The 12,627-nt window shown below is 46.8% G+C and overlaps 1 non-coding gene across 1 annotated transcript; it reads left to right on the plus strand.

The window, feature by feature from the left end:
- Window positions 1-3,156: 3,156 nt before the first annotated feature.
- Window positions 3,157-3,316, plus strand: LOC113268623 (U1 spliceosomal RNA). The gene has a single exon (XR_003321161.1). It is a non-coding gene; the product is annotated as a U1 spliceosomal RNA (small nuclear RNA).
- The last annotated feature ends 9,311 nt before the right edge of the window (window positions 3,317-12,627 follow it).

Here is a 12,627-nt window from a genome sequence, read left to right on the forward strand (position 1 = left end):
TCCTCCCAGGGGCGCCTCCAGCTCCACATGGACCCCACTCCCTCCCTCATCATCGCCCTTTCAGCTAATGCTTCCCCACCAGCCCCTAAACAAACCCCAGTCTCTTCTATCCTGTCTACACCTCCTCCCCTCGACTCCCTTTACATTTCGAGTTACTTCTTTTTTGTGTCCTTTCCCTTCCCTTCCGAACTTCTGGAATGAATTATCCTTCTGTGCTGCCTCCATCTTCTCAGCTACCCCCTCCTCCTTGTCCACAGACAGCACCGTGGTTCAGCCCTCTGCTGGGAGAGCCCGGTCTAGACCACCAGCGCTTTCCAACTCGGTGAACCCAAGAGAAGCGGTTCCATGGTTCCACGCAGGGCTGGTTGTTAACAGCCGCTCCCCCTGCACTCCGCACACTGGTTCTTCCTGCCTCTTCCTTCTCAGTCTCCTTTGTGCACGTCTGGTTTTTTACTTTATTTTAATTCCAATACAGTTAATATACAGTGTTCTATTAGCTTCAGCTGTCCAATATAGTGATTCAACAATTCTATACAGTACTCAGTGCTCGTCAGTGTTCTTTTAACCCCCACCCCCTATTTCCCCTCTGCCCGCACCCACCTCCCCTCTGGCAACCTCTAGTTTGTTCTCTGCAGTTAAGAGTCTGTGTTTTGGTTGGTCTTTTTTTTTCTTTGTTCCTCTGTTTTGCTTCTTCTTTTTTTTTTTTAAAAGATTTTATTTATTTATTCGACAGAGATAGAGACAGCCAGCGAGAGAGGGAACACAAGCAGGGGGAGTGGGAGAGGAAGAAGCAGGCTCCCAGCGGAGGAGCCTGATGTGGGGCTCGATCCCAGAACACCGGGATTACTCCCTGAGCCGAAGGCAGACGCTTAACCGCTGTGCCACCCAGGCACCCCCTCTGTTTTGCTTCTTAAATTCCACATATGAGTGACATCAACAGTATTTGTCTTTCTCTGACTGGCCTGTTTTGCTTAGTATTATACTCTCTAGTTCCAATCATGTTGTTGCAAATGGTCCTTTGTGGACTTTTTGTGATCTGCTCTACCTTTTAAAAATTTTTAAAAGATTTATTTATTTATTTGAGAGAGAGAGAGAGACAGGGAAAGAGCACAGGGGGAGGGGCAGAGGGAGAGGAAGAGAATCCCAAGTAGACTTCCCGCGGAGCGCAGAGCCTGATTCTGGGTCAGTCTCATGACCCCGAGATCATGACCTGAGCTGAAATCAAGAGTTGGTCGCTTCACCGACTGAGCCACCCAGCGCCCTGGGCTCTACCTTTAATTATTGGTAATCCTCGGCATCCCTTCTGCTTCCCTTATTGCTCCCACTGGTGGGTTCGTGTCATCTCTTGGCTCTCCTTTTATATGATGATTCTCAAATCACTGCTGGCCAGACTACATTCCCCTGAGCATTAGACTCAAATATCTAGGTGCCTGACCTTTCTGCCGGGTGTCGCAGTCATCTCAACCTCAACGTGTACCATTTGATCATTTCCTCTTTTCTCCCAAGCTGCTCCTTGTGTATTTTCTGTCTCAGTCGGTGGCGTCACAGGGTACCCAAGCCAAAAACCTGGGAGTCATTCTTTACACTTTGCTCTCTTCCTCCATGGAGTCTATCATCAAGTCCTTCTGAGTTACGTCATAAACGATTCTGTAACAGGTGCTTTCCTCTTTGTCCCTACTACTACTGCCCTTGCTCAGCTAGCACCTCTTAGCCCCCAGTTGTTTTTCCATGCACCGCTGAGTAATCTTCCTAAAGTATCAATTAGATTATGTCACTCGTCTCCTTAAAATCAGTAACATAAAGAAAATTTAAAAGACATAAATAAATTGAAAGCCATCCTGGTTTCATGGATTGTAAGACTTGATATTGTTAGGATGGCAATTCTTCCCAGCCGATCTACAGATTCATTGCAATCCCTATTGAAATCCAAGCTTCCGCCGCCCTTGTTTTGCAGAAATTGACAAGATGATCCTAAAATTCACATGGAAATGCGAAAGATCTAAAATAGCCAAAACAATCTTGAAAAAGAAACAAGTTGGAAGAGTCATACTTTCAAATTTCAAAATATACTACAAAGCTACAGTAATCAAGACGACATGAGACCGGGCATAAGGATAGACATATAGGTCAATGGGATAGATTTGAGAGTAAAAACATATAAAGAAACCAGAAATAAACCAGAAATAAAAATACAAACGTGGTCAATTGGTTTTGACAAGAGTACCGAGGTGATCTAAGGAGCCACCTGGGTGGCTCATTTGGTTAAGCACCTGACTCTTGATCTCAGCTCAGGTCTTGATCTCAGGTCATGAGTTCAAGCCCCACATTGCGCTCCACGCTGGGGATTGAGCCCACATCGGGCTCCCCGCTCCTTCTCATGCTCCCCCTGCTTGTGCTCTCTCTCTCGCTCTCAAATAAATAAAATCTTAAAAAAAAGAATAGAATGACTTGATAAAACAGTAAAAATTATTAACTGTATTAAGTCTCTACCCTTGAGTATACTTCTTTTAAATATTTTGACAGAGTAGGAAGAATTCTGCTAGATGCCTAAGTACCATGGTTGTCTCAGGAAAAGCACTTGTATTGTTTGAGTTGCAAGCTGACCTAGCTGGTAGTTGTAAGTTCAACACCATTTCTACCCAAAAGAAGGATCTAAAGACACACCACGATTATGCAAATAAATATATATATGCATATATATGTATATATATATATATATATATTTTTTTTTGCCGACATTTTCTCTAAAATAAAAGAAATAAGTTGATCAATTCAAGGGGGAAAATTGACAATATTTGCTGCTAATAATAAAATTTCCGTTTTTGAGTGAAAATTAGCCTTTTGGAATATTTGTATCGACCACTGTGAGCTTAGTGGCTTCCCAACACTTAGAGACTTTCTGATAAGATCCATGGTGACATTAACGAATATGATTTTTTTATATTGTATAATAATATGTCGACATTTGGAAGATCTGTATGGTATAGTTCACTGAACTCTATATTCCAAGTGTTACAAAATCATTCATGGATAAAAGATGCACTCAAAGTACAAGATAGACCAATGTATTTTAATTTAACGAAAAATTGACTGGTTTTAGATTCCACACTGAAACTAAATTTTACTTTTGGTATAATATCAAAGAGAAATATCCACATACTTACCAGGCAGGGAAAAACCATGACCATGAAGGTGTTTTCCTGGAACGAGACCGTCCATTGCACTCTGGGTGTGATGACCTTTTTGATTTCCCCAAATGTGGGAGACTTGCTTGCATAATTTATGGTAGAGGGGATTGTGTTCATTTTCTTCCCTTTAAAAAAAAAAGAGGAATATCTACAGTTATCTGAAAAGGCTTTTTTTTTTTTAAGATTTTATTTATTTGACAGAGATAGAGACAGCCAGTGAGAGAGGGAACACAAGCAGGGGGAGTGGGAGAGGAAGATGCAGGCTCCTAGCAGAGGAGCCCGATGCGGGGCTCGATCCCAGAACCCCGAGACCACGCCCTGAGCCGAAGGCAGGCGCCTAACGACTGAGCCACCCAGGTGTCCCCTGAAAAGGCTTTTAAAAATAATCCTCCTTTTTCCATTTTTATATCTGTATGAGGCTGAATTTTGTTCATATATTTCAACTAAAACAACATATCTCAACAGATTGAATAAAGAAGCAGATATGGGAATCTAGCTGCCTTTTATGGAGCCAGACATTAAAAGAGATTTGCAAAACTGTCAAACAATGTCATTCTTTCCACTAATTTTTTTGATTTGGAAAATGTAGTTATTTTTCATTGGAAAGAGTGTTGTTTATGTTAACATTAGTGGGTTTATTATTTTTATTTTTAAATAAGTAAGTGTATTTTTAAAACTTCATTTTTTATTTTTATGGTTTTTTTTTAAAGAGTTTATTTACTTATTTGTCAGAGTGAGAGAGGGGAGAGCACAAGCAGGAGGAGTGGCGGGCAGAGGGAGAAGTAGGCTCCCCGCTGAGCAAAGAGCCTGATGTGGGACTGGATCCCAGGACCCTGACATCATGACCCGAGCCGAAGGCAGACACCTAGCTGACTAAGCCACCCAGGTGTCCCTAAAACTCTTAATTTTGATTCAAATATGGCAAACATCAGTAATGTAACCCATATAAACAAAAGCTTTTTCGGGTCTTCAATGTTTCAGAGTGTAAAGGGATCTTGAGACCAAAACTATAGGTAAGCGATAACGTGCGTCAGCCACCTACGTGATACCTCGGCGCACTGGCGGAGGGAACACAAGTTATTCTAAATGAACACCCCTATCTGGAAAAGGGGAGGAGACAAAACAGCACCAATGGTTGGTAGAGTGAAGCAGTCAGTCTGCTCTGCCAGGTGGGGAGGTCTCCCCTATTCGTCGTAACCTTGTGGCCACATGTTAGAAGGATTTTGAAGGTGTCCTGTTAGTATCGTTGGGAACCAAAGCATTGCCCTAGGGGTGGATCATTGTAACCTCCTTGTGCCAGGATTTGGGTTTCTCTGGCAAAAGCACTCCCTCGGAAGATGTGGGAGGTTTCTGACTCTTCATATTTGGATAACTCTCCAAGTGAAGAATCAAGTCAGAAGAATTGTGAATTATGGTCTCTGTATCTAGACCGGGAGAGTCTGTCGGCAACGGGACCTCCCGGTCCTCAGCCCAGGGCCTCCCTCTTCACCTCTGCCTTGGAGCACCTCGGACCACGAGGCTGGATCCCAGTGGAAGGCTCTTTACAAAGGGTGACTGTCCTGTTAGTGGGGACAGGCAGGAAGGGCTTGGGTGGGGCTGCGTTTCCTGCCTTCCTGCCTTTGTCCCCACTCACTTTAGCTTTGACACGAAGATAGGCTTTTTCAGTCCTGCAAAGCACGTTACTGTCAGACGGCGGGCTGCAGGCAGGCTGTCTTGGCAAAGCTGTAGGCACGCAAGGTCAGGGGCCAGGCCGCTTGGATTCAAGTGGTAGCTCTCGCCTGTCTAGCTTCGTGACCTTGGGAAGATTGTTCCGTGCCTCAGTTCCTCAAATGTAAAGTGGGGGAATAACGGTGGTACCTACTTCTTCATGTTACTGCGAAGATTCGGTGAATTCCTATGTGCAAAGCTCTTAGAGCCCCGCACGCGATAGGTGCCTCAGAGATATTAGCTTTTATGATTCATTACTCTGCCTGCAAAATTTGTGTCTTTGACTCCAAACTAAAGGCTTGGGAAAACAGCCGACACGTACAGAAATCCTGACAGATTTCGGCCAAGTCCCCAGGCTCCCACCTGTGTTGGGCACGCAGTCTGAGCTTCTGGAGCGGCTACATTGCAGGGCAGGCCGACCTCCCGGCCCGGGATGGCGAAAACCTCACTGTCCGTACCCCACCGCAACCCCGCCCGTTCCGTGGGCCAGGGAGCATCACCAGCAACCCCCCACTTCCTGCAGTTACAGTTGGCCGGAGCCTGACAGAAATGGGCTTCGGACAGGGCGGGGAGAAGTTGCTGCATTGTGGTTTGGGAAAGTTCAGGGGCTTCAGGCACGGTTTGATCCTGGCCCTAAAACGATGTCATCTGGTGTCTTCCCATGGTGTCCCTGTCTCTTGCCTTCCATTTCTCAGCACTGCCTTCCTCTGTGCGGTTTCAGCGTCAGGCAGTCTGTCCCCACGGTGCAAGATCATCCACGCTTCCATCCTCCCAGCTCGGGAGGCTCAGGAGAAAGCAGCCGCTACTCCTCTAAAATTCCAGAAAAGTTATGAGATTGCCTTGAATTTCTCCAGCTTTGGCTGCATTCTCTAGCCTTGTAACAGCCCCGAGTGACGTCATGTGTGGCTTCCGAGGAGCGGCGCAGCCGGGGAGGAAGGAGGGACTGGTATTTATTTATCGGCCATCTGTTCTGTCCTAGACATTGTGTGTCTTCTCAGGGTGAAGATGAACCCCTTTGGGAAGGACGCTGAACTCCTGGTCATCTTCATGTCCCTCCAAGCAGCGGGGGAGGGGTCCCTTCTGTCCACAGCCAACACCTCAGCCTGCGTCTGATTCCATGTCTCCGGCTTCTAGAGGCTATGAAATCGCTCCCTCTTTCTCCCTCTTTTCTCCTGAGCCTCCAACATGCGCGAGTCTTTCCTACTAAAAAAATCTCCTTAGGAGAGAATCGTCTACCATCTCGACGTCCTCCTCATCCACTCACACCTCAACTAAATGAAATCCGTTCTCTACAGCTGTTGTCTTCTGAAATTTCTCTCTCTAAAGTTAGCGATTTCTTCCCACGTGACAAACCCAGTTCTCGGTCAGCTTGACCCGTCCCACTTGTCGGCTCACTGTGCTTTTCTTCCTGGACTTCTCCCCCGACTTGGCTTCCGGTGTTTTGTTCCCTCCTGGCTCCCCTTCCCCCTCCTCTGGTTGCTCCTTCCGCTGCTCTCATCAGTGAAAGCTTTATGAGAAGAGAAAGCCAATCCTCTCATTCACGTCGATGGTTTCCAGTGCCATTTTTTCCTTGGTGACTTCCCATCCCCGCGGCCTGAGTCTGTCTCTGCGTGTCAGTTTCTATGGGTGTCAGAGTCTGAGCAGAGCCCCTGTCCACGCAGGGTGAGCAACGAAGGGACTTCCTCAAAGGCAGGGGCCTCCAGAATGGCCAAGTGGTACGTGCATCTAGAACTCTCTCCCAGGCCACTCGCAAAGGCAGACCCACAGAGGACAACTGAAGCAGCGTCTCCAGTGCAGGCTAAGACGAGAGGCCATTATTCTGCCCTCGCTGGATCCCTCTGACGACAACTCAGGCCTCAGAATTCACTGCACAGAGCCAGCAGTCTCCTCTAGTCCCCCTGCACTCAGGAAGCCCCTGCTGTCCTGTGGCATAGTCTTGTCCCAGTGGAAAGAGCGTAAGGTCTGGAATTCCAGATCTGCATTTGTGGCCTGTTTTTTGGGTTTTTGTTTTTGTTTTTGTTTTTTAATCTAGCTGTGATTCCCCAGAAAAGCAGTGGCCCTGTTTGGGTATATCCACGAGCTTCTTCAGGTGGGCAAGGAAGAGCCGCGCTCAGCAGACTCTCAGTAATGGGGGCGAGGGAAAGGACAGGGAGGAAGTGCCGTTGGCAGGGAAGCCATGTCGGCTGCCCACTAGGTCCCTGGAGAACAGGCACGATGACGTGGTGACGTGCTCTGGATGTCCTTTAGCACTTCTGTCTCCCATACCGGGCAGTCTCACGCAGGCGGTTGGCCTTTGTCACATCTACGTTGTTCACGGCGGCATTTGGCTTGGGCCCAAATCCTGTGTCCAATCAGTTGCAGGAAGGTTGGCAGGGCTGGCGTCATTGGATTTACGTGACCTAGATCGCCGATTTCGTGAAACACGGTCAGCGCAGGCCCGCTGGCCTTGGGAGAAGGCTGTGGGAACCGCGGGCACTCAGCTGCATGGATCGTGTGTCTTCCTCCTTGTGTCTCAGTTTCCTTCTCCATTTGACAAATGAAAGGGTTGGACCAGTTGATCTTCAAAGGTGCTTCCAAATCTGACTTCCCAGGAATTTCTTCTTCTTCTTCTTCTTCTTTTTTTTTTTAAAGATTTTATTTATTTACCTGACAGAGACAGCTAGCGAGAGAGGGAACACAAGCAGGGGGAGTGGGCGAGGAAGAAGCAGGCTCCCAGCGGAGGAGCCTGATGTGGGGCTCGATCCCAGAACGCCGGGATCACGCCCCGAGCCGAAGGCAGACGCTTAACCGCGGTGCCACCCAGGCGCCCCAGGAATTTATTATTCTTATAGCGTGGTTGTCCGTTAGCTCTAGGAAAATGCCCTGTCATATCCTTGCTGGAAGGTTTCAAGTTGTGCTATTTATCAGTCAGGCCTCTGTCGCAGGAAACAAAAACTGCTCTAATTATTTCAATCAGAGAAGGACTTAATACAGGGAATCCTATGTTAAAAGAAGTAGTTGGAAGGGCTGGAGGAGTGGGCTGTGGGTCGAACCTGCAGGAATGACCCCTAGAACAAGACCTTGAAGCAGCTGGCCCAGTCATGGAAGTGATGGGTCAGGAGGCCGCTACTAGAATTCTTGCACTGGAGAACGCACCAAGTGAAAGGACAACCCACCAAGTGAAAGGACAACCCACAGGACGGAAGAAAGAATTGGCAAACCGTGTGTCGGTTAAGGGAATTTTAACCACAATATACAAAGAAGTCTTTTGACTCAACAATACAAAAGACCAGATGACCCAAATTAAAAATAAGCAAAGGCTCTAAATAGGTATTTCTTCGAATAAGACATACAAACAGCCAAGGAGTGAGGGCAACGATGCTGAACCTCACTGGTCATCAGAGAAACGCAAGTTGTAACCACACACACTTCCTGCCCACGAGGGTGGCTGCAAGGGGAAAAGACAGGTGGTAACAAGGCTTCGCAGCGACGTGGAGAAATTGGAACCCTTGTGTATTGCGGTGGTAAAATGGTATAGCGTCTGTGGAGACAGGAGGGTGGGTCCTCAAAAAATTAAACACAGAATTTCCATATGATCCAGCAATTCCACGCTGGGTGTAGACCCAAAAGTGTTGAAAGCAGGGACTTGACCAGATTTTCGTACACCAATATTCATAGCAGCATTGGTCACAATAGCCAAAAAGTAGAAAGAACTTACGTGTCCATCAGTTGATGAATGGGTGAACAAAATGTGGTCTATCGGGGCGCCTGAGTAATGCAGTGGTTAAGCATCTGCCTTCGGCTCAGGGCGTGATCCCAGTGTTCTGGGTTCGAGCCCCACATCAGGCTCCTCCACTAAGAGCCTGCTTCTTCCTCTCCCACTCCCCCTGCCTGTGTTCCCTCTCTCGCTGGCTCTCTCTCTCTGTCAAATAAATAAACAAAATCTTAAAAAAAAATGTGGTCTATCTGTACGATATACAACAGAATGTTATTCAGCCATCAAAAGGAATGAAGTTCGGATACCTGCTACAGCATGGAAGGACCTTGAAAACCTTGTGTCAAGGGAAAGAAGCAGACACGAAAGGTTATCTATTGTATGATTCCATTTATACAGAATGTCCAGAGGAGGCAAGGTCATAGAGACAGAAAGTAGATTCGTGCTTGCCAGGGCTGGGGGCACGAGGGAACTGGGACTGACCACGAATGGAAATGTTTTGGAATTAGATAGTGGTGATAGTTGCACCACTTTATGAATATATTTAAAATCTACTGAGTTGGACAGTTTATTTTTTGCTGAGTTGTACAGTTTAAAATGGTAAAAGGATGATTAAACACACACACACCCTTGTGGCTGAAACCAGGCTCAGAAGGCCACCCCCCAACCTGCTGCCACCGCTGCTTTTCAACCTCATGAAGCTAGTGGCTGGACCCTGGACTGCAGCTGGAGAGTAACCCAAGGTTGCCAGGAACGCAAAGCAATAACCGTGCAGCTGGGAGGTGACCTTGGCCTTACTTTCTCCTCCCAACTCTTATATAAATGGATGCAATTTATAGACCCTAATTTGTGTGCAGAACGTGGACTGCAAGGGATTCTGGGAAATACAGTGTTTAACTTTTCCGCCTTGGCAGTATGAGGAAGAGATTGGAACAGATGCCGAGGGCCAATTTGCCCTATCTACTCTAGTTTACACTTTGACCTTTTAGGTATCTAAACATGCTCCCTAAAAGGAGATATCCAAAGTCCCATTAGTCATGTACCCACCTCTGGGAGCTGTTCATCCTAGTTCAGTCGGAATTCTACCGCAACAGCCTACGGATTACATGATCAAGTTAGCAACAATAACACACCTTAGAACACTGGGAAAATGTGGGAGGTAGGGAAGAAATGGGTTGATATTTATAAATGTATACACAATACAGCAAGGAAAAAATATGAAATGCTAACATAGCCCTCATTAACATAGCCCTCATTTCTCAACTTCTCATGAATTACTTATATTCATATACTATCTTAAATATTTTAAAGATGGATTTATTTGAGAGAGAGAGCGAGCATGAGCAGGAAAGGGGGGGCAGAGGGAGAAGCAGGCTCCTGGCTGAACAGGGAGCCTGAGGTGGGGCTCCATCCCAGGACCCCAGGATCATGACTCAAGCCGAAATCAAGAGTCAAGACACTGAACTGACTGAGCTACACAGGCACCCCCGTACATTTCTTCTAGAACTTTGAGTCCTGAATATGGCAGGACTGGAAGTAGTCCTGGAGGGTCCTTTAGGTTCCAGACATACCCCTTCTTGCTCCCACTGAACAACAGCAGACCTATCCCCCTCAGGAATCAAAATCAATCTATCTAACACAATCTCTCCCTTTTGGCCATTGGCTCAGTGCATGAGGAGCCCAAATTGATCAGAAAGCTTTTGGTTCAATGGACTCATTGTTGTGCGCTCGGGTGGAAGTATTTCTCCTCTGAGTATTGAGGCTTTTTTTTTTTTTTTTGAGAGAGAGCGAGAGAACGAGCAGGGAGGGGTAGAGGGAGACTGAGAGAGAATCTTAAGCAGACTCCACGCCCAGCGCGGGGCCCGACATGGTGCTCGATCCCACGACCCTAAGATCGATCTTGATGTGAGCCGAAGTCAAGAGGCAGACGCTCAACCGACTGAGCCACCCAGGCGCCCCTGGGTGTTGAGATTTCTAAACTAACAAAGACCATAGTCGGAGGGACAAGCCGCAGAACATATATTGGCCACTGTTCCAGAACATGAACCTCATCCTGGAACAGAACTTCAACCTCACAAGATGCTGTTTTCCAGTAATCTTCAGTAAGCCGTCTGACCGTTCCCTGGGTCCACAGGTCTTAGGCCCACCGGCCCTAGCTTACTTAGCTCCCCTGATGTGTGGAATAATGCTCGATGAATTTGGCTCCGTAGTTCATGGACGATGATGAATGAAAGTGATATTAGCTAACAATGTAGCAGCCTAGGCACTGTTACATGTGTTCACTTAGTCCTCACAGTCCCAAATGACGAAGATGAGATAGAGGTTAAATAATTTGCCCAAGGTCGTAAGCTGCTTAAATGGTGGAGTTAGAAATTCCCGTCCAGGCATTCTGCCTTGGAATCTGTTTTCTTCTTCTTCTTCTTCTCCTTCTCCTCCTCCTCCTTCTTCTTCTTCTTTTTTTAAAGAATTTATTTGAGAGAGGGAGAGAGCGCACAAGCAGGGGGGTGGCAGGCAGAGGGAGAGGGAGAAGCAGGCTCCCCGCTGAGCAGGGAGCCCGATGTGGGGCTCCATCCCAGGACCCTGAGATCATGACCTGAGCCGAAGGCAGATGCCACCCAGGCGCCCCTGGAGTCTATCTTCTTAACCACTGTGCTTCTCGAAATGAACGTATAATCAAATTTACAATCAAATTTAGGATAATGGGAAGGGGGGAATGTCTTTAGTTTCATAATAATTAAAATTTTATTGAACATTTCTTTGTGAATATTTTAGGTTTGACATTCATGGAAACCATCCATATCTTGAATGTGTGTCTTTTTCAATGAGGAAAATCCCTGTGTTCTTGGTGATGGAAGGAATCTGGTCTGCTGGTAAGTGTGCAGCTAGTCCCCCCAGAGCATGGAGTAGGGTTCTGCAGTAAGCCAACATCAGCTTCTCAAAAGAATAGGCGTTGCCAAAATTAGCACGACTGGACTCCAGAATCTTAAGGCCCAGCGCTGTGGTTCTTTTATGGAAGTTTGCTGGTGTGTATGTATACAGTGTCCTCATTTGCCAAGGGACTTTGACCACCACTGGATCTGCTGGGTCATAAAACCCAAACCGGTTACACTGCAGCCTATACCAACTGGTGACCATTCTCTGTTCCTTGGCTGGTCAAAGTCGGTAGCCGTATGAGTTACTTGGTAAGTAGGTCAGCACAGCATAACCAAATGTGGTAGGTTGCCTTCAATATCAAAAGAGATTAAAATATCAGGATTTTTCTCAGTGGTGGCAGGTGGATGGTACAATAGTTTATCTTTCACTGTAGATAACCTGCCATGCTCCTGGCTACCGCTCTGGATTCCTAAAAACTTCATGGATGTGGAAGGGCCCCTAATCTCCACAGGGATTATCTCCCAGCCTCTAGAACACATGTGTTTCACCAAGGCATTTAGACACCTGCTACTTCTGATTAGGTCCAAAAACATGATGCTATCACAGGCAGAGTGGTGTTCTGGGAAATGAGATGATTTAAGTGCCTACTGATGGGAGTTCAACAGAGCTAGAGAGGTGATATAACCCGGATGCAGGACAGTAAGATGGACTGTTGGCCATGGCAGGTAAAGTCATCTGCCTGTGATGCTTTCTGCCCATAGGGCTAGAGAAGCAGACCTCTTCCAGGTCACCAGCTGTATGGCTGCAGGTTCTGACCCGCTTCGTGAAGAGATTATATCTGAAATAACAGCTGCGAGTCAAGTCCTGTACAGGGCAAACAAATACTTTAAATGTGGATAGATAGAGATCAATCAGCACTCCTGAATTTCTGCCTTTGACGGTGGCAGTGATATCTAGCATGGCCTCAGGGATGCACTTACGGCTTTTGAATTACCATTCTACTGGGGAGGGACAGTTCCCGGGGCTTCCTTTTGTTCTTCTTACCACAATTGCTTTAACTCTAGAGGTCTGTGTGAAGATTCTGCCAGTTGCCAAGTATGTCTGTTACAACTGTGCCTACCGGAACTGGGAAATAACCACAGGATGAATATGTGAGATAGATCC

Source organism: Ursus arctos, unplaced genomic scaffold, assembly GCF_023065955.2.
Source record: "Ursus arctos isolate Adak ecotype North America unplaced genomic scaffold, UrsArc2.0 scaffold_32, whole genome shotgun sequence".
In the NCBI taxonomy this organism is placed as follows: Eukaryota; Metazoa; Chordata; class Mammalia; order Carnivora; family Ursidae; genus Ursus; species Ursus arctos.